The sequence below is a fragment of the Pocillopora verrucosa genome, chromosome 5, assembly GCF_036669915.1.
Source record: "Pocillopora verrucosa isolate sample1 chromosome 5, ASM3666991v2, whole genome shotgun sequence".
NCBI lineage: Eukaryota > Metazoa > Cnidaria > Anthozoa > Scleractinia > Pocilloporidae > Pocillopora > Pocillopora verrucosa.
The window spans coordinates 18,583,126-18,607,946 of NC_089316.1; the positions used below are offsets into that span (position 1 = coordinate 18,583,126).

General features: G+C 38.1%; 1 long non-coding RNA gene and 1 pseudogene across 1 annotated transcript in view; one reads left to right on the forward strand and one right to left on the reverse strand.

Annotated features, from left to right (window-relative positions):
- LOC131786467 (uncharacterized) overlaps nt 1-10,749 on the reverse strand; it is a 30,645-nt gene extending 19,896 nt beyond the window's left edge. The window contains exon 1 of the long non-coding RNA XR_010717541.1: nt 10,208-10,749. This is a non-coding gene — a long non-coding RNA (uncharacterized lncRNA). The remainder of the gene's footprint in view (nt 1-10,207) is intronic.
- The window catches only part of LOC136281022 (uncharacterized), a 214,887-nt pseudogene extending 200,372 nt beyond the window's left edge, over nt 1-14,515 (forward strand).
- Nucleotides 14,516-24,821: the final 10,306 nt, after the last annotated feature.

The window sequence follows — 24,821 nt, forward strand, 5'->3', positions numbered from 1 at the left end:
TTTGTAGTAGGGAAAATTTTCTGGTGTTACGACTGTTCGACACTCGGCACAATCTGAGTTTCCATAAGGGAAATTTAATTTTTGAACATGCGCAGAGGCGGCCTCTTCGAACTGTGCCACTGAGGTAAGACCTTTATCTGTGAGGTTGTCAGTTTTTACTTAGGTTTTTGGCCTTAGTGGAGGGAGACAAGTGGAACAGGGGGGACACGGGGGAGGGAGCCCGGGAGAGCAGAGGGCAGGAGAGGGATCTATTTGAGGGCGGAAAGCGGGAGCAGAAATTAAAAAAAAACACACTCGTATTTTGTTTATAACCGTTTATCATCCAGTTTTAAGACCAGTTCCTATTTAACTTCCACCGATGCGTTAAAGATACTTTCATGAGCGAGAAAATGTAGGTTTATTCTCAGGCTGATAAAACAGCATTCGTTATCATCAAATCGGATACCTATCGAATTTGGTTACACTATTGGTCATGAATGAAGTGACATAAACTGTGTACAAATTTGTAAGTGTCTCGCGAAGAGTAGCAGGCAAAATTCTTCAGCGCACAAAGCGATTCGGCTCAAATGACATTAAAAGCTCCATTGATCAGTCTCAGAATCGCATAATTGAATAAAATATCGCATTCTGATTGGTCAACGAAGCGAAGTATTTAGCGTGGAATTGCGAGTTGAAAACGGGCCAGGGTCGATTGTCATATATACAGAAGAAGAAATAAATACCTTTCATCGCGATTTTAAACTTTCAGTGCTTTGGCTTGGACACTTTATTTCTTTCAGTTTTGCCACCAAAGAGGTAAAAGGTGTAAATTGTTTTCCTTCTCGAGCAAATAATTTGGAAATTTGAAAAAATATTTTAAAGATAAACGGCTTGTAAACTCAGTGAAATACATCTATTATCCTTAATATAGTGTGAAGTTGTGTAAAAAGTTTGAAAATAAATGTAAAAACAAGGACAGGGAAAAATAAAGTCGTCGAAGATTCAAACGTGTACGACTGACCATGCTTCCTATTCGCTGACGCAATGAAAGTTCGAAAAGTTGACTTTGAAATGGCTTTCTGGCGCGCGCACCCAGGATAAAAACAAACAAGATTATAACTGTTTTCGTTTTTTCTTATTTTCATTCAATTTTGTGATTCAAGGAAAATTCATTACCTGACGGGGGAATTCCGCGTTAAATTGCACTTGAAAACTGATCGGTTTTTTCGATGTGGCAATAAAAATTCAGTCCATAAAATAACTCGTTTCTGCAAATGTCTTTTGCTAAAAAATAAGATAATTACACAGCTGCAGGATACCGGTCTACAAATGTATGTAACACTGTCTGCAGCCAGCCGTAAACTTGTGCCTTACTGATAGCACTAGAGGTGGGGAAACTAGACCACGAACAAGTGCATTTTTATTCGTATTTATTAACCTAGATTTTCCTGCAGAAAACGCAGAAAATTGCATTTTCGAGACCCTTCATGCAAACATTTTCTGCCTCCAGACCCCTTGGTTTAGACGGTATTTAGCGCTCGAAATTATCTTCTCGTGCGTTCACCTTAAAAATCTCGCGCTTCAACTTCTCGAAGAAATCGGAATAATTTTACAAAGTGATTACTCGGCGAACAATAACGTGCAATAATACCCACCAGCACTACGCTTAAAAATACAGACTTATCAACAATTTATCGGCGGTGTGACGGTAACGGCGTAATTCGTAATTTCGTTCGTCGCTACATACGTGCATTGCATGAAGCAACAAGGTTTGTCGAATGTAATGTATTAGTACGACCCTTAGAAAGCCAATATCACAATGACAACGAGACTTTTTAATATTATAATTCCCCCGGGGTGGATATTTGATTAGATAAACTAAAAGCAAGGAATTAGACAGGAATACCGAACGTTACGTTTGGCTTAAACCCAGGTTTTTGATGCTTCGTGTCAATCTAAAGACGGGTGTTGAAGAGACTAAATGAACACAATTGTTATTAATTTGGAACACGTTATCACCTGCTAGTCTTTGTTGGTGATTGTCGTTTTGCTTAGTTTAGTTTTTGCGTCTTCTTGACTTTGTCACCTCCACCAATAAAGTATTGGTAGCAATGTCAGAGCGCCCAATGCGCCATGTCATAACATAACTTAGATAAAACGCGCGCTCTGATTAATCAAAAATCTACTGTAATTTCCATGTAAAATCAAATAAATCTGAAATATCTTCCCGTCCTGCTGTCAAATGGTGCTACTACTGGCGAATTCCTAAAGTTTAATTTGCTAATAGCTTTTGGTTTGAAAAAAACGAGGAGAACACTTTGAACGCCAAAAACAACCACAAAAATTTAACTTTTCTAACAATATCAATGTCACCGATTGCTCTGTTTTAGGCATTTTAAAGTGAAAGACCTTCAGAAACTCTCCAATAAAGCTTCCCAAGCCACTCGCCAAGCTCAGGGAAAATTGCACCGGAAAACTAAATGCATTTTCCTTTAGATATTTCTGAGAATCTTATCTACTTGATATATGAAAAAAAAACCCTTCGAAAGTAGATGTGCACTCAAGATTTTTGGCAATTCCGTTTGCTGTCCGCGATTTCAACTTTCACCTGATAGTTTTTGCCAAGTTTAGGCATTCCAAACACTTTTGTAAATTTTAACAACGACTCCATGGCAATTTTAATTCAAGCTGAGACGACTTAAGCAAATTTTGTTACAGGAAAATAGTGTATCGCGAGTAAACAAAATAGTTGGACGACGCTTGAATCAGTACACACGAAACACGGCTCGATGTTGTTGTCTTTCGATTTCTTCGCTTTCAGACGTGATGTGGTCTAGTAATGTTATTAAATAATTAAAAGTTAAATCCTCACAATGAAAATAAACTCCACCAGTTAAAATCCTATAACTGAATTTATTTTTCAAAATAAAAACACTTCCGCAAGTAATTAAAGCTGCTTTCTATGCTTGCTAACTTTAAAAGCTTTCCGTACAGACTATCATGAAGAATTCTTCACTAACACGTTATTGTTTCTAAATTTTTTTCGCGTTCTCTCAACATCCAAAGTGGTTTATAAACGACGGAAAAGCGATGCTTAGCTATCCTGGAGCAACGCACGCGAGATTTGCGCTTTTAGCCGTTGCAGGGTAATAGCCATTAAAATCACCTCTTTGTGCTATATTATCTCAATGGTTTCGTATATACTACGAGTATGTTTCGGTGGTAGGGCAAAGCTAAAACTAAGGGAAAAATTGAACATGTTTTAGCTCCGCAAATCATTGAAAGTTGGGATACCACGATCCTTTGTCACGCTCAAGACTATATATTCTTTATTTTTATTTTTGTGCCTTTCGGTCGTGGATTTGCATTGTATTTTATCCAAGGCATTTGCTTCCTTTCTTCACGTTTCACGTGAAAGGCTTGTTTAAGTAGCCAAGTTCAATTTGTTGGGGAAAATCGCCAATGCAAAATCGTTCACAACGGAGTTCAGAGAAAAGTTTTTGTTAAAGGTTTTTGTATGCGGCTACTTTCATATTCCATTTTATATTACCACATAAAACTTTCTTTACATTCTTTACATTTGTAACCTGAAAATCTCTCGAAAAAGAAACAATTTCTTTGATTCAATGCTGTACACACTCCTCATCCACTAAATATTCCTGCCACCCCTAACAAATTTGAAAAATATTTTACACCCAAAAGGCTTGGAAAAAGGACACAACGGAAACGACCTTAATTTAAGCGCCGGAAAATAATGGATATCATCAGGGAGAAAAGCGTTTTCCCAATGCCTGGTGTTGTTTCCTATTACAAATCACTATCAAAATTTCTATTTTATGATTGCTAACAAATTTCTGGGTGCCGCTAGTTACCTCCACTTTGCTGAATAGCTGTAGGCTATGAAGAATTTCTAAAGAGGAAAGACTTAAACTAGAACAATTGGTACCCCTACCAATCTGTTTCAATGTAATTCTTGAATATGAAAGCGATCTTCGCAGTAATAAACAGTACTTAAGTAGGAGTGAAAAGAAGGCCAGTACGGGATTTGAACCCATGACCTCTGCGATACCGGTGCAGTGCTCTATCAACTGAGCTAACAAGCCAAGTGGGAGCTGGTCACTGTGTTGGTTCCAAATAAACCCTGAACTTAAGAAGTGTTCATTACTGCCAAGATCGCTTTCATATTCACGTCTTTAACCGCAGTTCAAATATATGAGTTCCATATATTCACAACCGATTTAATTTTCATTCCTTTTCTTCTATTTTCTTTCTTTCTTTTTCTTTTTTTGCGATTAAAACGCATACAAAACATCCCGCGCAGTATCACTGAATTTCTTAGTGCGTGCATTCTGAGTCAGAGAAACCGAACGCTAGAAATGAGATTTATAAATGTCTTCGAGAGAGCGCAGGAGCTTCTATTCAACATATAATCGTTCGGAATGTATGGGCTTTCTCAGTTTCCTTAAATTTTCGGTTAATTTCCAAATGCAAGTCATGTAGTTATTTGGGAACCGTGACCGGCAGTCGACCTCAATTTTGTGTCAACGTCCATGGCTCTGTATTCTGAGACCAGCGTTAAGGATCACCGAACGCTAGACATGAGATTTATAAATCACTTTGGGATCACTTTGCGGTTCCTCGTCGACATATGATAATTTGGATTGTGTAGGCTCTCTCAATTTGTTGAATTTTTAGAGAAATTTCAAACTTCCGTTCATTCAGTAGTTTGAGAACTTTGATCGGCTGTTGATTAGGTAACAAAAGTGTACGAATATATTTACGTCAAACAAAACTAACTTTATAGTTATGGACAGAAAATGGTTTCATTCTAAGCTTAAGTCACAAAATCCTTGAGCCTCCTTTTTGTAAGATATTTGCCTCCCTTTTGTACCGGCTTCATATGTTTTTTCAAGTAAGCTTTCAAGATCGTGTGCTCGTAAGTTTGTTTTATCAATCCAAATTATTGTTTTCAAAAGACTCCACTTCAATAGTCCCCCATTTGTATATTATCGCGGTGAATGGAGAGCTGATTTGTTCGTGAATATGGAAATTTCGGCGAGAGAAGAAAGAGTTTCGTTCATAAAATGTCGTCTGCGGTACATACTTGAGCACCCATTTCGAATCCTTGTTTACCCATTTCTAACTACGTGACCACACAGCTAAAGAGGTTTATTTCTAGGGCTGGTCATTTTATGAAGAAAAATTATCATTTGGGGAAACGAGAAGTAGCACATAGAGTAGAGGTCAAAATAAGGGAGAGGTGGATCTAAGGGTACTGTGCATCAGCATTAGAGGAAAGAGGACATATCGGTCATATAGAGATGAAGCATTATTTGTCTGTTCAGCAGATTTGGATTTAAAGCGTCTTTTAAATAGATAAAGAAGAGTATAAACTTACAAGTGCGATAACAAGGTGTTTTTGCTAAAAATGTCTGATGGTAATCCCTTCAACTGATTGTTGTTCAACCGCCTAACAAAAAATTAATTAAATCACATCATTTAGTACGTTACACCAGTTAAGGAAGGTCAAGAAACACAGAAAATACTTGTAAACAGACTGTAAGCGTCAATAAAGCAATGCCTCCTTTGTAGTTGCAATAAGAAAACGAGCTATATTGTAGAACAAAATGACTTTGAGGGTTTTCTATTCGAAGCATTGAAAACAGTCCACTGAACACTTTAAAAATTCCTCTCTACTCCCTCTGTATCTTCCAATCACCTATTGTTATAATACATGAGGCTTTACCATACGAACTGATATGAAGTGTAGACCACTTCATGAGTCAGGCGACGTTAATTTGTTTTCATGAGGGTGGGGGGTAGGGTAGTTAATTAAGATACCAAAAGAAGTATGAAAGGGAAAAATAATGAACTAATAATTAAGAATGTGTGGAATAGACAGACGTTGGCAGAAAAGAGTAAGGACAATTTTCTCGTGTTACGACTGGTTTGCGGCCCAGTCTGGGTTTCCATACGGGAAGTTAGTTTTTAAACATGCCCAGAAGTGGCCTTTTCGAACGGTGCCACATAGCTGCATGATACCGGTGTACAAATGTATGTAATATTTTCCGCAGCAAGCCGTAAAATTGTGCCTTATTTACCGATAATAACGGAGGTGGGGAAACTAAAACACCAACAAAATCATTTTAATTTATTTGCCTAAATTGCAAAAAAAAACAAAAAAACCGCAGAAAATGGCATTTCCGAAACCCTAGATTTAAAAATGTTCTGTAAGAGCATGCCCCCAGATTTCTTATAAAGGGGTAAGTTTCTAAAGAAACTGTGGTGCTGCGTCGGTGGGAGAGTATAGCAGGTAATTTAGTGTTAACAACTGGGTTGAAAACGTAAATTAGCCACTGTAAAGGGTAAAAAAGCTGGCGTTTCGAGCGTTAGCCCTTCGTCAGAGCGATGGGGCTAACGCTCGAAACGTCAGCTTTTTTACCCTTTACGGTGGCTAATTTACGTTTTCAACCCAGTTGTTAACACTAAATTACCCAGATTTCTTAGTTTGGACGGCCTTCACCGCTCGATATTATCTCCTCGTGCGTTCACAAAAAAGTTTGACGCTACACCTGGAGGATGTCAACTTCTCGATCGGTATATTTTTACAATGTGATAGCTAGGCGAACAATAACGTGCAATAATAACCACCAGCGCTGCGTTCAAAAATACAAACGGTTTAACAATTCATCGGCGGTGTGACGGTAGCGGCGAGATTCGTAATTTCGTTCGTCGCCATATACGTGCATTGCATGAGGCTACAGAGTTTGTCGGATGTGATGTGATACATTATTGCGACCATTATAAAACGATCAACACAATGATAACGAGACTTGTGAAAATCATAATTCCCCGCGATGGATATTCGATTAGATAAACTAAAAGCAGGGAATTAGACAGGAGTACCGATCGTTACGTTTAGCTTTTCGTAAATACTACGAGTACGTTTCGGTAGCTGGGTATGGCTAATACCAACACTGTGTGAGATAGGGCGTATCGCGGTGCTGAAACCACACGATACAGACCCGTATTCTTCGAGAACACGGACATATCCGGACGTACAGTGTTCCAAGACATGCGATGTGTCCACCGAGTGTCAGGAACTTTCTTCGTTCCAATTCGGACTTAACCCGTCGCATGGAAAATCCGATGTCAGGATACGTCATTGAAACGCGGCCTGTGGAGACCTGGAAATTTCCTTATACTTTCAGATTTGCCGCAAATAATGGCGTACCGTATACGAGCGCACGGTCAGTCAAATTATGTCTTTCTTTCGTGTCTTTCTAAAAATTGTCTTTTCCACCGTGAGAACAGTTTCACTAAGTATTCTTGTCCCGAAATTCTACGGTACCAGACGAATCGATCTGTGCTCTAGAACCCGATTTTCCACGGTGATACGAGAATCGCGTAGTATTCAAGACGAATCGGTCTGTATTCTAGAAGCCGGTTTTCCACGTTACTATGAGAATGGCTTGATATTCAAGAACCCGAAATTTCTCGATACTTGAAGAATAGATTCGTATTCTAGATTTTGATATTCCACGCTACGAGAAATTTCACTCGGCATTCTTGATCCACACTACATACTATCAGGTGTTCTTGGAAAAAGCAACGAATTCTCCCGATAATTCTGCACCCTCTTACTAGTGTATTTTTCTCAGAACCTTTACGCCATAAAGCAATAAATTATTTTAATATCTAATAACTAATACTCAAAATGGCCAATTTACAGAATCTATTTCATCATGTGATGACTAACAACTAAGTCTAACATTATGCACAAAAAGGGAAAAAATTTAGATTGTGTGTAATAATTAAATATACTAAGCTAAAAGTGCTTAATGCTTGACATGGATGAAAGCAACATTTTCAATATTTACATAAATCATTACACCACGACAATAATTTTACTATGATAAAAAGACATTTTTCCATCAGTCAGATATGAAGACAAGAATAACAAAAAGAAATGTCTATACTCTAATATTAGAGAGTAATAAAATTTTATTAAAAACAACAATAAATTCTAAGCAAGTCATACCATGTTAACAACTTAGTGAGCCCTGGTTATTTACTGAGCTGAATAGTGCCTTTTTAAAGCCAATTCTTTAACATAAAAGTTGTTTGAAGAGTACAATAATTCAAGAAGCTTGTTTGAAATCATTCCAATCAAATTAACTGTGGCATATCCAAAACTGTAGCATTCTTTACAAAGGTCTTCAGTACATCAAATATTACTTCAACAATAAATGGAGTTGATCGCCACAAAATTCTATGTTATTTAAGGATTCTTCCCACAGATTTTTGAACTGTTTGCAATAGCTGGCAGATTATGTTCCAATCAAGATGAGAGAGAGAGAGAGAGAAAGTGGCATCATTTGTTAATTTTTCAATTTGTGAAACCAGCTAATGCAATATGCAAAAAAAAAAAACATTTTGTGAGTTAGGGTTAAAAAGGAACCATTCACCCTAATACCCATAAACCACCTTGCCATTCTGTCAAATGAACTGAATTAAAAACAGAAGGCAAAACATACAAGTTATGTAAATAAAGAACACTTAGGCATTAATTTAGTCCCACAGTGACTGTAGCCGTCTGTTTGGCCTCCTTCGGATTGTGACAGGGCTGGTGTCCAACATATGCAAGGGTTCCCCATTGCTTTCATCACCACTGCAATGTTGTGGGGACTGTGGGGAGGGAGGAATCCTATTTTGAGAAGGAGACCTCTCAGGGCTCTATCTATCACCAGGAAGGAGCGCCCATGCAGGTGAGGAAGTTGGTAGACTGTGTGTGGATGGCTCTCCTCCTACTCTTGTATTTTGTGGATGTGAGCTTCAGGAGGAAGACCGCTGTTTGTCAATTTTCTCCTGAAGTCTCTTTAAGAGAGGAGATAGCTGTGGACTACGCCACGGTGGTGACCTCATGACCCACACATCCTCTTGACTGCCCTCACCATTCTCCTTGCCACTCATGAAATTTGCATCAATTTATTGCAGAGCAGTCTTCTCTGCTTTATTTCTTCTGTCAGGTGGATTGTCGAGGTATTGTTGTCTTTTCGTTTCATAATATCTTGACACAGCACCTGGTACATAAAAAATAGTATTAGGTTAATTGCTTATTATTTATTTATTACCCAAATTCATGAAAAAGTCTTTGATGAGAATCTTGTCCTAACATTGAAAGCTACTTTTCTCAATTTTATCCATTCATTCTCTCAAGTGAATGGCAACCTTACATCAACATTCGATGAGAAAGTCAGGTTAGGTCATTTTCAAATTCAAACTCTTAATATCCTGAATAGGTATCTTTTACTCACCCTTCACTTCCACAAAACTAAAGTTCAAATTCAAACAAAATTCAATCAAAATTCAAACAAAATTAGTTATAAGAACGTTTCTTATAAGAACAGTGTATGTGGAATCAAAGGTGAAAAGTGAAATAAGGGAGTTAAGTTCAAATTCTAATAATATCATGGGTAACAAATTATGCTTACAATTGTGTGGTTTTCTAAAATTTCTAGCCAGAATACAGGATGTTTTGTTTACAAAAACAAACAACTTAGGGACAAATAAAGAAATAAATGTTTAATCATTTGTCTCATGACATAGAGTCAGGCTATCAAAAGTTTGACAGCAATGTTTCCTACTGCTACACTGCTAGTCTTTGTCAGGCAGCAAGTTTGAATGTTTACATGTCGCTATATGTAGTACTTTGGTGTTTTGCATTGGTACATTGTAGTACTCTGTCCTTGGTGCATTTCAATCCTCGTTATTATTCCAACTAGCAGATAGTATTCCCTCATAGGTCCGCTTTGTTACTGACCGGCTGTGATGCTTTTTAACTGTATCCATCCACACTTCAGAAATTTTGATCCCACTCTCTCTATTGATGTTATTAGGGTAAAGTTTTATGTGGATGGCTTCTTCATCAATAATGATAGCAGAATTTAAATTCCTTAAGCATGGATGCCCACAATCAAAAAGCATAACAGCTAGTCAGTAAAAAAGCTGACCTACGGGAGAACAACATCTGCTGGTTGGAATAATAATGATAATAATAATAATTTATTATTCCCGGCTTAGTTTCAAACAAGCCATATGACATGCGGTATTAACATCACAAAGAAGGGAATACTGTCCCACAAGCTTAAAATACTTCCCATACCAGAATCGAAGCTTAAAAGGAAACGCCTATTGCTACAGTGCTGGAAAAAAAATTTGCACAAACCTTTAGTTGCTTTGGAACAGGCCCACGGTGGATATTCTCCTTCTCGGTCGACTGAGGTTGGCGATCGAGCTTGTGTCGTACAGTCTGTAGTTCGGTCTTCACTTCAGCCACTTCTTTACAAGCGTTTTCCAGTTCCACGCTCAAACTGTCTAGTTTGGCATTTTGCCGCTTTACTTTATCCCCCAGTTCTTTGATTGTGTCGAACAACTGTCGAATTTCTCGGTTTGAGACCAGCAGGTTCTTCCGATTTCTAATAGAATCTTCTCGTAAAGGCTCTGGATGGAATGGAACTGCGCTTGATTGTGCGCCGGTTGATGAGCTTGAGCCGAATGGTCGTCGACTCAAAGTGGTACTGGTATTACCACTCCGGAAAAAAGATGCAGCCACGTCGATGTCAAAACTAAAACCGTCCAGCGAAGATTATGTAACGCGTCCACTGGTCGAGCGACGCGTTTCTTTCCCTTCTATTTCGTCTGAGCGACCCGTAAGCCAATAATCTGCTTCTAGAGCAACCACGTGAGTAAGACTAACCAATAAGCGCAGTCTCATTGAATGTCACGCATTTTGTCGGCACAACTGTCGGCACTTAACTCGGCAGCATATTAATAGTTGCTGAGAGTTCTTCACCAAGGCAGCATAATAGGTGAAAGTACGGATCAATTGAGAAGGAAATTTTGTGAAAACTGCGCTTCTTGGTTTGGGGAAAGCTTCTATTATGATCACATATGTGAAAAGTTCAGTTTGCAGAGATTAAACGTGAAAGGTGAGTTGAGTTAATATGAGGTTGATCTTTCTGAACATAGGTCGACGATAGTTGAAATTCCTGAAAAGTTTTCTTCAGTCCTCATAGTGTTTTAAGCCCGGGTCGCACAAGATATAATACTCTTGATTATTTGCGATGGTTCAAAGTTAAGCCGTTTTGAGAGAAGGAAGAATCTTGTTCTGCGCGGGCTGGACAGAACTGAAAAACCCCTGCGCATGGTAGAGACTCGCGCGTGGGGGAAAATTTTTTTTTTTCGAAAAAAAATTGAACAGCGCCATTTTTTACTCCAGTTAAGACTTAGGTAGAACTTGCGCGCTTTAAACCTTCGCCAAAGATCGACTGGCAAGAGTGCTAAGACATATCTCCTGAACACAAACCAAAATTTTACAGCAAAGACAAGAGTCAAAGATCTCTGCTGGAACATCTGAAAGCATTACCAACAGTTTTTTAAATTGTAACTATCACCTATAATATCAATTAAGCTCGGCTGTAACAGGTATTACGGGTTACAGGTTACAGCCCCTAATGACAATGCCACATGCACAGTACTATTACAGCTCTGTCCAGGCTGTCTGTTATGGGCTGTGTTTATGTAATTACATTCAAAACTTTGTTGGGGCAGGGCCAGGATTTTTCTGACTTTTTCCTATGTATCAACATAAGGTCCACCAATCAATTAAATGTACAGTGCTTCAGTTCTCTGCAGAAAATGACATTCAGATGTGGAAAAACACAGTCTGTTGCTTTACAATGTTATATGTAAACAGCTTGATGAAAATTGACCTTTTTAATAATAGTAATTTTTCTTTATTTGCTTTTGTTTTACTTTTGACTCTTGGCTACACACATCCGTTTGTGTGTAAAGGTTGTTATTTTATACCCCAGGAAATACACCAGTAGCAATGCTGTTGCATGTTGCTCTGTAAAAGGAGCCTCACTGTATATCAGCAACTCTTGGTTAGTTTATAGAATATTATTGGTTCATACGGCAAACTAATACAAAAAGAGCAGATCATAACATATCTCTTAATGACCCTCATAAAATGGCTTTTGCTCTTAAATCACTCTTAGGTAGCTTAATCTCTCATAAACCAGTAGAAAAATGTTTTCTGGTGATTACTTTTCCAACTTAAGCTAGGTTTTACTGCTTTATCTTAGATAAAAATTTAGATGAGGCAAGTGCCTCGTCTTGCCTCAGGCTACAGTGTGGCTACTGCCATGCTTTTATGTGTAAAATTTCTTTTAGTGAAATATTTTGATATTCATTTTATTCACAAGTGATGTAAATACATGCAGAATGATGTACACGTATACTGAACCTTGAGTACTATTTATTGCCATTGTTTCTGATGTACTGTTATTTCATTTCAGGAGGATGATGTAGAGAACAATACGCAGAGCTTTGAGTATTCTCATGAAATGGAAAACAGTGCAAAAAAAATGTGGTAAACAGAAGGAACCAGGAAGTGATTGCACAGAACTGAGGGCTTTGCTTTTATTCTTACTTCTGTGGCAGGCAATGTTCAAAGTTGCAGACAGGGCTATTGTTCTACTCTTAAAGTTTTTCAAGCTGTTCTTATCTGGTATTGGTAAGATGATGCAAGCAGAAGTTCTTATTACCTTGCCAAGATCATCCCAGAAACATTGTTCATGATTCGAAAAAATCTTGGCCTTCAGAAGAACAGTTTTATTAAAAATGCAGTTTGCTTTAAGTGTAAAACTCTCTCTAATTTTGATGAATGTGTTTGCCAAAGGCCAAATGGTGAGGTTGTATCAGCAAAATGCAGTCATGTGAGTTATCCACGCCACCCACACCAAGCCCGAAGGAGGCCATGTGGTTCCGTTCTGATGAAAGTTATGAGGTCAAGAGCAGGAAAGACATTCTTGTATCCTAGGCAGGTTTACTGCTTTAAAAAGGTTACTGGTTCATTACAAGACCTTATTAACTAGCCAAACTTCATGGAAAACTGTGAAAAGTGGAGAAATTGTTCCACTCAGCTGTCAGACAATGTTCTTGGAGACTGTTTTGAAGGAAGAGTTTGGAAAGAGTTTCAGTATGTGGATGGAGAGCCCTCTCTTGCTAAACCAAATAACTTTGCTCTCGTGTTGAACATTGACTGGCTTCAGCCCACTCTTCATGGTTCAAAATCCATTTGTGTCATTTACATGGTTGTAATGAACCTTCCAAAAAAGGAACACTTCAAACCTGAAAATCTTATTGTTGTTGGAATAATTCCTGGGCCAAAGGATCCTAAGCATTATATCAATTCCTTCCTACAGCCATTAGTAGATGACCTTATTGACTTGTGGGGTGGAGTTATCTTAGACACAAACATTTCTGGAACTGGGGAGATGTTCTGAGCTGCTATCTTAGCTTTGTCAAGTGATATACCAGCAACTTCGAAATGTGGAGGTTTTATTGGCCATACTGCAAAGAAAGGTGAGTGCACAAAGATGCACTATAACTAGAGTGTTTTATACAATTTAATAATAACTCCTTGGTTATTTTTTTTTTGTATTTGTGTATGTATACCTACCAACTCACATGTCTTGGGAATCAAAAACTTCAATTTCAAGTCAGCCCTCACCAGCTGACCAATTCCTCACACCTAGCAGAAACGTTTGAGCTAATACATCCTCTGATTTTTGGAAGGGAAGTGCCAGAGACAAGGTTGTGTTTTCATGTGTTAGAAAGTTTGGAATTGTTTGGGTGTGCATTTGAAGTCTTTGGATTATCTCCAGATATGATCAGGTTCTCTATCAAAAATCCTGGCACTTGTAGGATAAAAATCTCGCACCCTTGGCTCAAAAAAAGGTTGGCAGGTATATGTTTGTTGTGTGTGTAAATACATGCTTGTTGCACTGGCATCATTGTTTATATGGTGTTTTACTATAATTATTTTCAGGATGCAGCAAATGCGTTAAAACATTTCCAAGAGCATCATTTGGTGATAAACCTGATTTCTCAGGATTTGATAGAGAAAGCTGGGAACAGCAATCTAATGAAGACCATCGAGCATATGCAGAGAAAGTTTGCCAAGCTAAAACACCAAGTGATGCCCAGAAATTTGCCTCTTCAAGTGGAGCACATTACTCTGTCCTGTTCCAGCTTCCATACTATGATGCTATAAGATTTGCACTGATTGATCCCATGCATAACTTGCCTCTTGGGAGTGCCAAACATGTTCTTAAGACTTGGACTGAAATGGGAATTTTGAGTGAATCTGACTTGGAGAAAGAACAGAAACGTGTCAGTCTTGTTAAGCCACCATCTGAAATTGTGTGCATCCAAAGCAAAATTTCTGAAGGATTTAAGGGATTCACTGGTGACCAGTGGAAGAACTGGGTATGTATTTACTCCTTTTTTGCTTTAAAGGGAGTAATACCCAGTGGACACAATGGAATGTGGACAGCATTTGTACATGCCTGTCAACTGTCAAAAAGTTATCACCAAGGAGGAGTGTATGGAAGCTGACCACAAGCTGATGCGATTTTGTGTAATGTTTAGAAGCCCTCTGCGGGAAGGAGAAGTGTGCACCAAACATGCATCTTCATGGCCATTTTAAGGATTGCATACTTGGTTATGGACCTGTTTTCTCTTTTTGGTGCTTCTCATTTGAGAGGTACAATGGAATTATGGGAGATTACCATACAAACAATGTTAATATTGGTAGGTATTAAACTCTTCTCTAATAAATTTTAAAAAATGAAAATTAATTCTTTCAAACTGGTCTTCCTGGTCGACTGGTCGAAACATTGGTCAAGCTCCACTCGCTGGGCTTCAGTTGGGAAGATATAGCGCGTATGTTACTTGTTTCACGCTGGAATATTCACTGCAGAGTATCAGAGTTTGACCTTAACCACCTTCAACGCTTTAGTGACATCACTGATGGTCAACTGGACAGCAAAGTAAGCGCCTTCCTGAGGGAACATGGCTGGGAACATGAGCATAATGAGAGCATAATGGCGGTCACGTTTTGCTGTAGCTCCAAGGTTCAAAGAGGTTTTCTACTTTTAGGCTTGGTTTTAACACATCTAAATGTCATCCGTAATGCAGCTAAGTATCCTCTTCATCAGTACACTACCTTGATTGTACCAGAAACACTAAGTACTGCAATTGAGGGCGTTATTTGTCTTCGGACTCCTGCCGGCGACAACAACTTCAAGCCCGCGACTTCTGGCGGTTTTTGTAAACGCAAGGGTTCCTGGAGTTCATGCAGAGTTTTGTACTATGCAAACTCTGTGGCTACTACACAGATACTTTTACTTTCTGGTGATGTAGAGTTAAATCCGGGATGGCGAGGCATATCTACGGAAGGTGAAGATTATTTACTCAACTTTGCGAGTGAAATCAACCGTGGCTCAAATAATTTCAGTATAGCACAATTGAATGTTCGAAGCTTGAGGAATAAGATGGATGAAATCAAACTATTACTTAAAGTGTCGTTTCGACATTTTAGCAATTACCGAAACATTTTTAGACGCGAGAATATCGAACAAGCAACTACATGTGGATAACTATAAGATTGTTAGAAGGGACAGAAATACGGGACAGGATGGAGGTGGCTGCTTGATTTACATTGCGAGCCATATTTGTTATTCAAGGCTCAAATCCCTAGAGCCCCCTGATGTTGAATTAATCTGGATCAAAATTATGCATAATTCGTCTGCGTTGATATTAGGAAATTGTTATCGACCTCCTTCTGACTTCCAGTTCTACGAACGATTTTGTGACTGTCTGGAGAAAATGTGGCTTAGGCACAGGAATGTGGTGCTTGTCGGTGATTTTAACTCGGACTATTTTCGTAGCTACAAGGGTGTTACATCATACGCCGGTAGAAGATTACAAGATATACTCCAGCAATTCAGCTATAGCGTAATGAACGATAGGAGCCAGCCAACAAGAGTTACAAGTGAGACAAAAACACTGATTGACTTGGTTATTACCAGCAAGCCGGAGATTATCAAAGGAACTATTAAAACAACTGAGTTGGGAATCTCAGATCATAAGCTGGTTCTTGCTACAATATGGTCCAAAATAAAAAGGCCGCCTCCAAAGATAGTCAGGGCCCGCACCTTCAAAAGATTTGATCAAGCTACTTTTGTGAAGGATATCGAGAGTGCCCCGTGGTCAGTATGTTCAGTGTTTAACGATCCAGACGATTGCTATTGGGCGTGGTTACGCATATTCAAAGATATCTGTCAGGTGCATGCGCCTTACAGGGAAGTTAAAATTAGGAGCGTCTCGGTACCTTGGATAACACCGCAAATACGGCACTTGATGAATAAACGTTTCAAAATGCTTAAAATGGCACAACGTCTGGGTGATCCAGACCTGTGGGCTGAGTATTCGGAGTTGCGGAATAGAGTGACACGGGAAGTGAGGCTTTCTAAGAGCAGATACTATTTGGAACTGTTCAATGAAGTGAAGGATTGTAAATCCTACTGGAAACTGGTAAAAAATGAGACAAACGGCAAATCGATTACCCCGATATTAGGGATCAGGAATGCGGATGGAAAAGTTGTCACCTCCGATCTGGACAAAGCGAACATACTTAATGAACATTTCTCAACTATAGGCGAAAAACTGGCCAACGAATTGCCGAATACCAACTCGACACAAAGTAACGTTCATGTATCTACCGTCGCGCCTTGTGTTATGAACATAAATTTATCGCAGGAGGTTATTGTTAGTTCGATGGCTAAGTTGAGAGCCGATAAAGCCTCTGGGCCCGACAGAGTTGCTCCAAAACTTTTAAAGTTTGCCGGTGACTCAATTATTCCATCTTTATTGTCTGTTTTTCAAATAAGCGCCACCTGCAACAGTGTACCGGCTACTTGGAAGGCTGCAAACATCTCAGCTCTCTATAAAAGTGACGATGAAACCGTTAAGCAAAATTACAGGCCTATCTCGCTATTAAGTGTACCAGGAAAACTGATGGAGTCTATGGTGGCGTCAACTATTACCACGCATGTCACTGAACAAGGACTTGGGAACCCTCACCAGTGGGCGTATAAAAAAGGTCATTCCACCGAGCTGTTGTTAGTGAAAATAACGGATGACTGGAGACAAGCGATCGACAAGAAACATGTTGTAGGCGTGGTTTTTGTAGACTTTCGTAAGGCGTTTGACGCAATTCCCCACTCCATTCTGCTCCGAAAACTTCAAAGTCTTGGTGTAGCTGGGGACTTGTGGTGTTGGATAAGAGATTACCTCTCTGGAAGAACGCAAGTAACGACGATTAATGGGTGTCAATCTCAAGCTATGCCAGTTACTTTTGGTGTACCTCAAGGGTCGGTGCTGGGCCCTACCCTGTTTTCCATCTTCTGTAATGATCTGCCCAATATCACTGAGGGAATAGATGGTGACCCACAGCTTCACATGTACGCAGACGATACCACCGTCTATGTCTCAGCTCCGACCTATGATCTGGTGGCCTCCAAGTTGAATGAAGTACTAGCAAGGCTATATACATGGTGTTGCGAGAACTGTCTCACTCCACATCCCACCAAGACGGAATATATATTGCTTGGTGGACGCGGAAAATTTACTGGGCCAAAACAAGCTATTAAGATAGGTGATTATGTTGTCGGGGAGGTTGTTTCTGCAAGATGCCTAGGTGTTCAGATAGATAATGCTCTTAAATGGGATCATCATGTATCGGAATTAGCTAAGTCATATACGCAGAAGTTGAATTTACTTAAATCCTTGTATTTCCTTCCTATACAGGCAAGAATTGATTTCTATTTTAAGGTTATTCTGCCGTCTGTGACATATGGTATGTTAGTTTGGGGCTCTTGTGGTCGAGTATTTTTCTCAAGCTTAGAATCTATACATGTTAGAGCGGCAAAAATAATATTTAACTTGGATTGGTGTACTCCAAGCAAGGAGGTTCTTGCCACAGTAAAATGGAATACCTTAGAGATTATGTATGAGAAACGATTACTAATCTTAGCGCATCAGGCTTATTATAATCTTTTGCCACGTCCTATGAGCCGTCACTTTGAAAAGTATGTAAGTAGCTACGACTTCAGGAGGAAAATGACATTTAAGTTACCTAGACCTAAGACCGATATGGTCAAGAAATCATGCTCATACAAGTCAATTACTCGGTGGAACGCTCTGGAAAATCAAATGAGATCAATTCAAGACGTTGACGCTTTTAAAAAGTCACTCAAGTGTATTTAAGCCACGTATGTTATAATGATGTACTATGTAGAATTTTTATTGTTGAAAATATGTAGAAATCTTACACTAGTCTTCTTATAATTAGTTAGGAATTTAGTTTTATTGGATTTAGTTAGGAATTTAGTTTTATTGTCCGTACACGACCACATCAGCTTTTGCTGAATTTTTTATCGTGTTTAAATAAATGCTGTTGTTGTTGTTTGTTGTTGTTCCCTTTCTTGACATTTTGATAGAATGCAATCATGCCATATTCTTTGAAATAAAAAAAAAAATTATGTGAACACTCAAACCTCCATATTCAAACATATATGTACATGTATACATGTTACATAAATATGATAGTTTAAAGAAGACGGGCCATTAGGTCTGTGGCAACAAAGCACATATACAGTGTAGTAGCAAAACTCATTAGCTTTTGACCAGACCTGAATGACCGACCGACCAAACAACTGACTGTCAAATTAAAAACAAATAATAATAAGTCCACAAAAGTATCACATAACTTTTTATTATTATCAAAATTTTATGGTGGACTTTAATTTTAACCTTGCACCTGCCAGAGGCCTGATACCCTGTTTGTGGCATGTTGCTTTGTGTAAGCCTTTGCATAATGCCTAGATGTATCAGAATACATTATGAACCATATGTTAACTGATTTTCATTTTATTATCCCCAGGAGTTCAAATTATATTTCCAGGAGGCATGGAAGAGTTCCAGCAACTTATGGATTGTGAAGGCAAGCAAAAAGGAACTTTACTAGAAGCAAGTGTCCGTGTCCAGCAGTTCTGCAACATGGTTGAATCTGAAACTGGCAGTCCAGTGAATGTTAACCTTAGTAAAACTGAGACTGAAGTACCACTACCACCAATCAAAAGGGGATGCAATTGAAAGTGATGATGTGAGGAGACTACAGAAGACTTACGAGGCCATGTATGCTGGTGGTAGAATCATCCATGTTTCCAGCTTCTGTGATAAGTTCAAGCACCTTTTATACAAAGGATACCGTTGTGCAGCAGACTCAGCTTGTAACCAACAGCCTTTGATGACTCTAGTAGACCTGCTATCATTAGGGACTTTCTGCAACATGATGTGGTTATCAAAATGGAGAATGGAAAATCTCAAAAGATCACCCACCTTCTAGCATTAGTTGAATGGTATGCTAGGCGTCCTCAGTGTAACAGGTATTCAAAACCTGTAGAGATTTGGGCAAATCATTTCGAGTCAGTTATTCCAGAACATGCCTTTTATGTGCCAGTGGGAAGATTCCAGTCAAGCTGTGTCTGTTAAATATCAAGTTCCACTTCTGCGCCATCAGAAAAAGTTCATGAAATAATACCATTACCAAACTCAGTTAGAGTCCAGCATTATGGAGCTTTAATTTATGGAAAGGAAAACAGATTGCAGAAAGTGGATTTGGTGTTGGTACTTTCTCAATGAACATCTGTACATGATTGAGTCTCAAGATACATTTTCATTTCTAGATATTTACATTCTGAAACATTTTCCTAAGTTGGATCATGATAAGCTGAATTGGTTGACTACAGCAATTATTTTGGTTACAGACTGAAATAAATCAGTGATCACATAACATGACATGTTAGATTAATAAGAATATTGTATTTAGATGTTTATGTACTGTCACAATTCAGTCAATTTGCAATTAATGTCATTTGATTATGCTATTGCCAAAAGTGGTTTGCACAAGTAGTTCTTTAATATAGCAATAGGTACCAAATGTATTGTGTGATCATGTACAACAGTTAGTGTATGAGAAGTTATGGTATAACCTCTCATGAAATAGCTGTAGTTGTTTATTTTTGCGCAGTAAAATATTGAAACTTTAGTATGGTTCTTTAAGGGAAACCCAAAATTTTGCTGTCAGTGTTTCATATCATTTTTTATTAGTTTTTAAATGTTACATTATTACAATCCAGTGGCTGACTGTTGGCCAAATTGCAATTTTATGCAACAACAATAACAACAACAACAAATTTATCGAAGTATTTCCTAACAGTACATGGCATTACCTATTAGTTGAGCTGAAGAAAATACAATAAAGCTCGAATCATTTTACAAAAGAAGTTCCCACACATTGTTACTAATTACGTATCTTTAATATGCTATGTTTAATAGATGAGCCACTAGGTTGTGCTAAAACTTTTTGTCCTGATAGCTGGGTTGTTGCCTGTTGTCATATATCATATGCCGTGAAGGATAAGATTGCCATCAGCAAAGCAACTGTTGCAAATTATTTTTCAACTTTAATGTTCAAAACGTTAAAAAAATTGGAAAGACTGAAAAAAACCCTAATAAGTTTAGAATTACCAAATCGGATCGACTGGCACAAAGTTTCCTTTTACATGAAATTAAAAACAGAAGGTATACTTAACTTTAGTTTTAACACTGAATGCGAAGGCGCAACAGTATAGGCGCGAACAGGTACCCCGCCTTAAGCGATAGGTGAAGGTGCGAGAAGATACTGAAAAAAATACATTCAAGCGAACGCGAAAGCCCGGATAAGCAAAGGAAGGTGAAGATGTATGTGCGTAAATTGATGATCTCCAGAACGTAAACTTTTTAAAAAACCCTGGTACTTGGGAATGGAAGAAGGCTTTGAGACCCACGACTGACGACACGAATTACCGAAGGATAATGAACTGATAGTGAGAGATCGCTAGAGATGTACAACTGAACAGTCGGCCATATGTTCTCCACCCATTTTTAACTATAAAATTCTGAAGAGACAAAAGAGCACAAGCGTTTGTGGTTTCCAAGTAACGTGCTAAGACAAAGGTACACAAAATACATTTATTCTACGACAAAATACATCCGTGCCTTTAAGTATCAGACCCTTGATATTCTTTGGCGATTAATGTACACAGGGCGTGACTTGTCATGACACGCCGTGTCACGGGTGTCAGGAACATGACACTCTCCGACACGCCAAGTTTCCCGACACGTTGCGTTCCGATCTGCGACTCGTCGGGTCAGTCGTGAAATATCACGGCTCCAAAAATTCCACGAAATTACTCATTTCACGCAGTGCAACGGAAAAAACATATTCCAGCTTCGCCAATCATTGAAGGTTGGGTAAACCACGACACTTTGTCACGCTCAAGACTGTATATTATTTATTATCAGACAAGTTTTGTGCCTTTTCGGTCCTAGATTCGCTTCGGAAATTAACCAAGGGTTTTGTTTCCTTTTTTAAAGTTTCATGTTTAGGCTTGTTTAAGTTATAAACTTAAGTTTGTGGAAATAAACACCAAAGTAAATTAGTTCACAACGGGATTAGGGGAAGTTTTTGTTAAAAAAGTTTTTGTTTGAGGTCACTTTCATATTCTGTTTTATATCGTAGCGTTCACTTTTCTTTCCATTTCGAATTCTTGTGTAACCATTATAAATTTCGTGACAACTAAAAAGCCTATTGCTAAGGCTGTTCATTTTATGCAGAAAAATGGAGACGAATTTTTCTAAACCGATGCATTTTCCGAGTGACTTTTCCTAATCCAAGTGTTAACGCTCTAAAAAAAAGAAAACAAGAAAGAAGGCAAAACATCTCTGAAATTTGGAAAAGAATTGTCAATGAGAACATTTCCTTCTTGCCTACTATGGTTTCTTTTGTCCAATTATTTTCAGAGCTACTGTAATTTAGAGTATTTTGTATCAATTTCAAGTCTAATTCACTCATGGTATATTACTGTTTCACAGAATCACGCTAGCTCACTCTGAAGGTCCCGTTCCACTATCGACCTTAGATTAAAAAAAAAAAAAGAATTCTGACAGTTTTCAGAATCCATGAGAGGTATATACTGACACAGTAGAGAATGCTGAAGGGGCGCTCTGATTAGCTTGTCAAACTCCGAATATTCTCAGTTTTTCACCGCTGGGATATTTGCGCCCGAAAGCATTGTAATCGATGCAGGAATAATTTAGTTTGAATAGTTAGTTTTTAATTCACTGTGTTAGTATACAACAAAACAACTACTCGCATCAGCATCATTGGTCAATATCATCAGCGGTTTGATAAATATCTACCACTACCTACTTCCACTACGCTGAATAGTTTTTAGCTATCAAGAATTTTTTAAAAAGAGGACAGACTTAAACTCGAGCAAGTGGTACACCAACCAATTTGTTACGATGTAATTGTTCTTCCTTTTCCTTATCCTTTTTTTTTTCTTTTGGGAATTAAAGCGCATGCAAAACATCCCGCATCGTATCACAGAATTTCTGAGTGAAATAATTCTGAGTCAACGTGAACCGAACGCTAGATATGAGATTTGTAAATCTTTTCGAGATCGCTTAGAAGTTCCTCATCAACATATTATAGTTTGGAATATATGGGTTGTCTCGACTGCAAGTCATTTCATTATTTGAGAACCGTGACCGACAGTCAACTCTTGCAATTTCCAAGTGTCTACAAAGATTGAAGTTTTCTAACGATATCTTTTTTTTAAGTTTTAAATTCAGTTTTACCGAGTTTTCAGTTTTTCAGTTTTTTTAGTTTTATCTAAATGACAGGTAAAAAAAAACCCTTCGAATGTACACGTGTACTCAAGATTTACGGCAATTCCGTTTGCTGTCGGCGATTTCAAATTTCACTTGATAATTGTTGCCAAGTTAAAGCATTCTAAACACTTTTGTAAATTTAAACGACGACTCCGTGCAATGTTAATCCAAGCTGAGACAACTTAAACAAGTTTTGTTAAGGAAAATAGTGTACCGCGAGTAAACAAAACAGTTGGACGACATTTGAATCAGTACAAACGAAACACGGTTCGATGTCGTTGTCTTTCGATTTCTCCGCCCTCAGACGTGGTGTGGTCTAGTAACGTTATTAAAGAATTAAAAGTTAAGTCCTAAGTTGTTGTTTAACTGCCCATCAAAAATAAATTAATGTATTTTCAATTGCAAAGTTCAGTGAATAAGAGTGCTCGAAAAAAAGTTGTTATTTCTTTTCTCATGTTCTGATATGACGGCCTAAAATATACATCTTATTATTATTACAAGATTTTTCGTACATGGAGGTGTCGCAACGGAATAAAAAAAAGGTTTGCATTAAATAATGCTTCTTTCATGCTTATTGTATGCTATACTTTTGCGATCTGTTTTAAACAACTTTTCTTATATCTGTATCTAAGGTAATGTAACTAGAAAATCTCAACAAAACTATGTCTGGTTCAATACCCTTTTTTCAAACGTTAAATATTCCTGCCACTCCACGCAAAATAGTAAATCATTAAAAAAAAAGAGAGGCAAGGAAAAAAAATTCTTATTACACTGTAACTGAAATGTTAAAAGGACAAACTGTCCATCAGAGCATTTCGCTTTACCCTACTATTTTCTCTTCAGTCCAATTATTTTTAGGGCCACTGTAATTTAGAGTATTTTAAGGGCTTGGTATCAGGTTACAAAAATAAATACCACATTCAAATACACATTTTCATAATCTTCAGGCCAATAGCTTTCCAGTGATGTATAGTCTGCTATGGTTCTGATGAAAACCATGGCTGTAACAAATGATGCAAAAATCTCCCTTTTCAGGTAAAACTCGGCTTTAAGTCTAATCCACGCATGGTAACTAATTGTTTCAGAAATGAAGAAATTAGGCCAGGTCACTCTGCAGGTTTAAGAGTGCCTTTCTCGTTCCACTGTCGACCTTAGCTTTTCAAAAAAAAAATTCAGATGGTTTCCAGAATTTTTGAAAGGTATCTACTGACACAATGGAAAACGCTGAAGGGGCGCAGTAAAAAGCTACTCAAACTCTGAATATCCTTAGCTTTGTATCGCCAAGACATTTGCGTGGGATTTGCACTACAATGCTATATAATCGTTGCGGGAATAAATGAGTTTCAACAATAATTTAATGCTATACTATCTCACTGTTTTAGTATACAGTATTCACCAAAACAACTACTCACATCAGCATTAATGGTGGATACTTAAAGCGCCATTTTGCGGCTTGGTAAATATCTACCACTAGTTACTTCAACTTCGCTGAGTAGTTGTTAGCTATCAACAGTTCTTAAAGAGGAAAGACTTAAATTCGAACAAGCAGTACCCCTGCCAGTCTGTTACGATGTAATTCTTATTTCTTTTTCATTTTTTTCTTTTCTTTTTCTTTTCTTTTTGCGATTAAAGCGCATTCAATACATCCCGTGTGATATCGAGGACTTTCTAAATACATGTATTCTGAGTCAGCGTAAGCCGAACGCTAGATATGAGATTTATAAATTTCTTCAAGATCGCTATTAGAAATTCTTCATCACAACATATAATGGTTAGGAATGTATGGGTCATCTCAATTTCCTAAATTTTCAGCAAATTTCCAACGGCAAGTCATTTACTTATTTGAATGCCGTGACCAGCACTCGACCTCTTGCAATTTCTAATTAAGTGTCAACATCCATGGCTCCGAACTCTGAGACCGAGCGCGAGACAATAGATTTATAAATCACTTCGGGATCACTCGGCAGTTCCTTATCGATATATAATAATTTGGGTTGTGTAGCTTCTCTCAATTTGTTAACTTTTTAGAGAAATTTCTTACCGCCGGTCATTCAGCAGTGGTTTGAGAATCTTGGCTGACTGCCGATCAGATAACCAAAGCGTACAGATATTTACGTTAAAAACAAAAACAAATTTACAGTTATCGACAG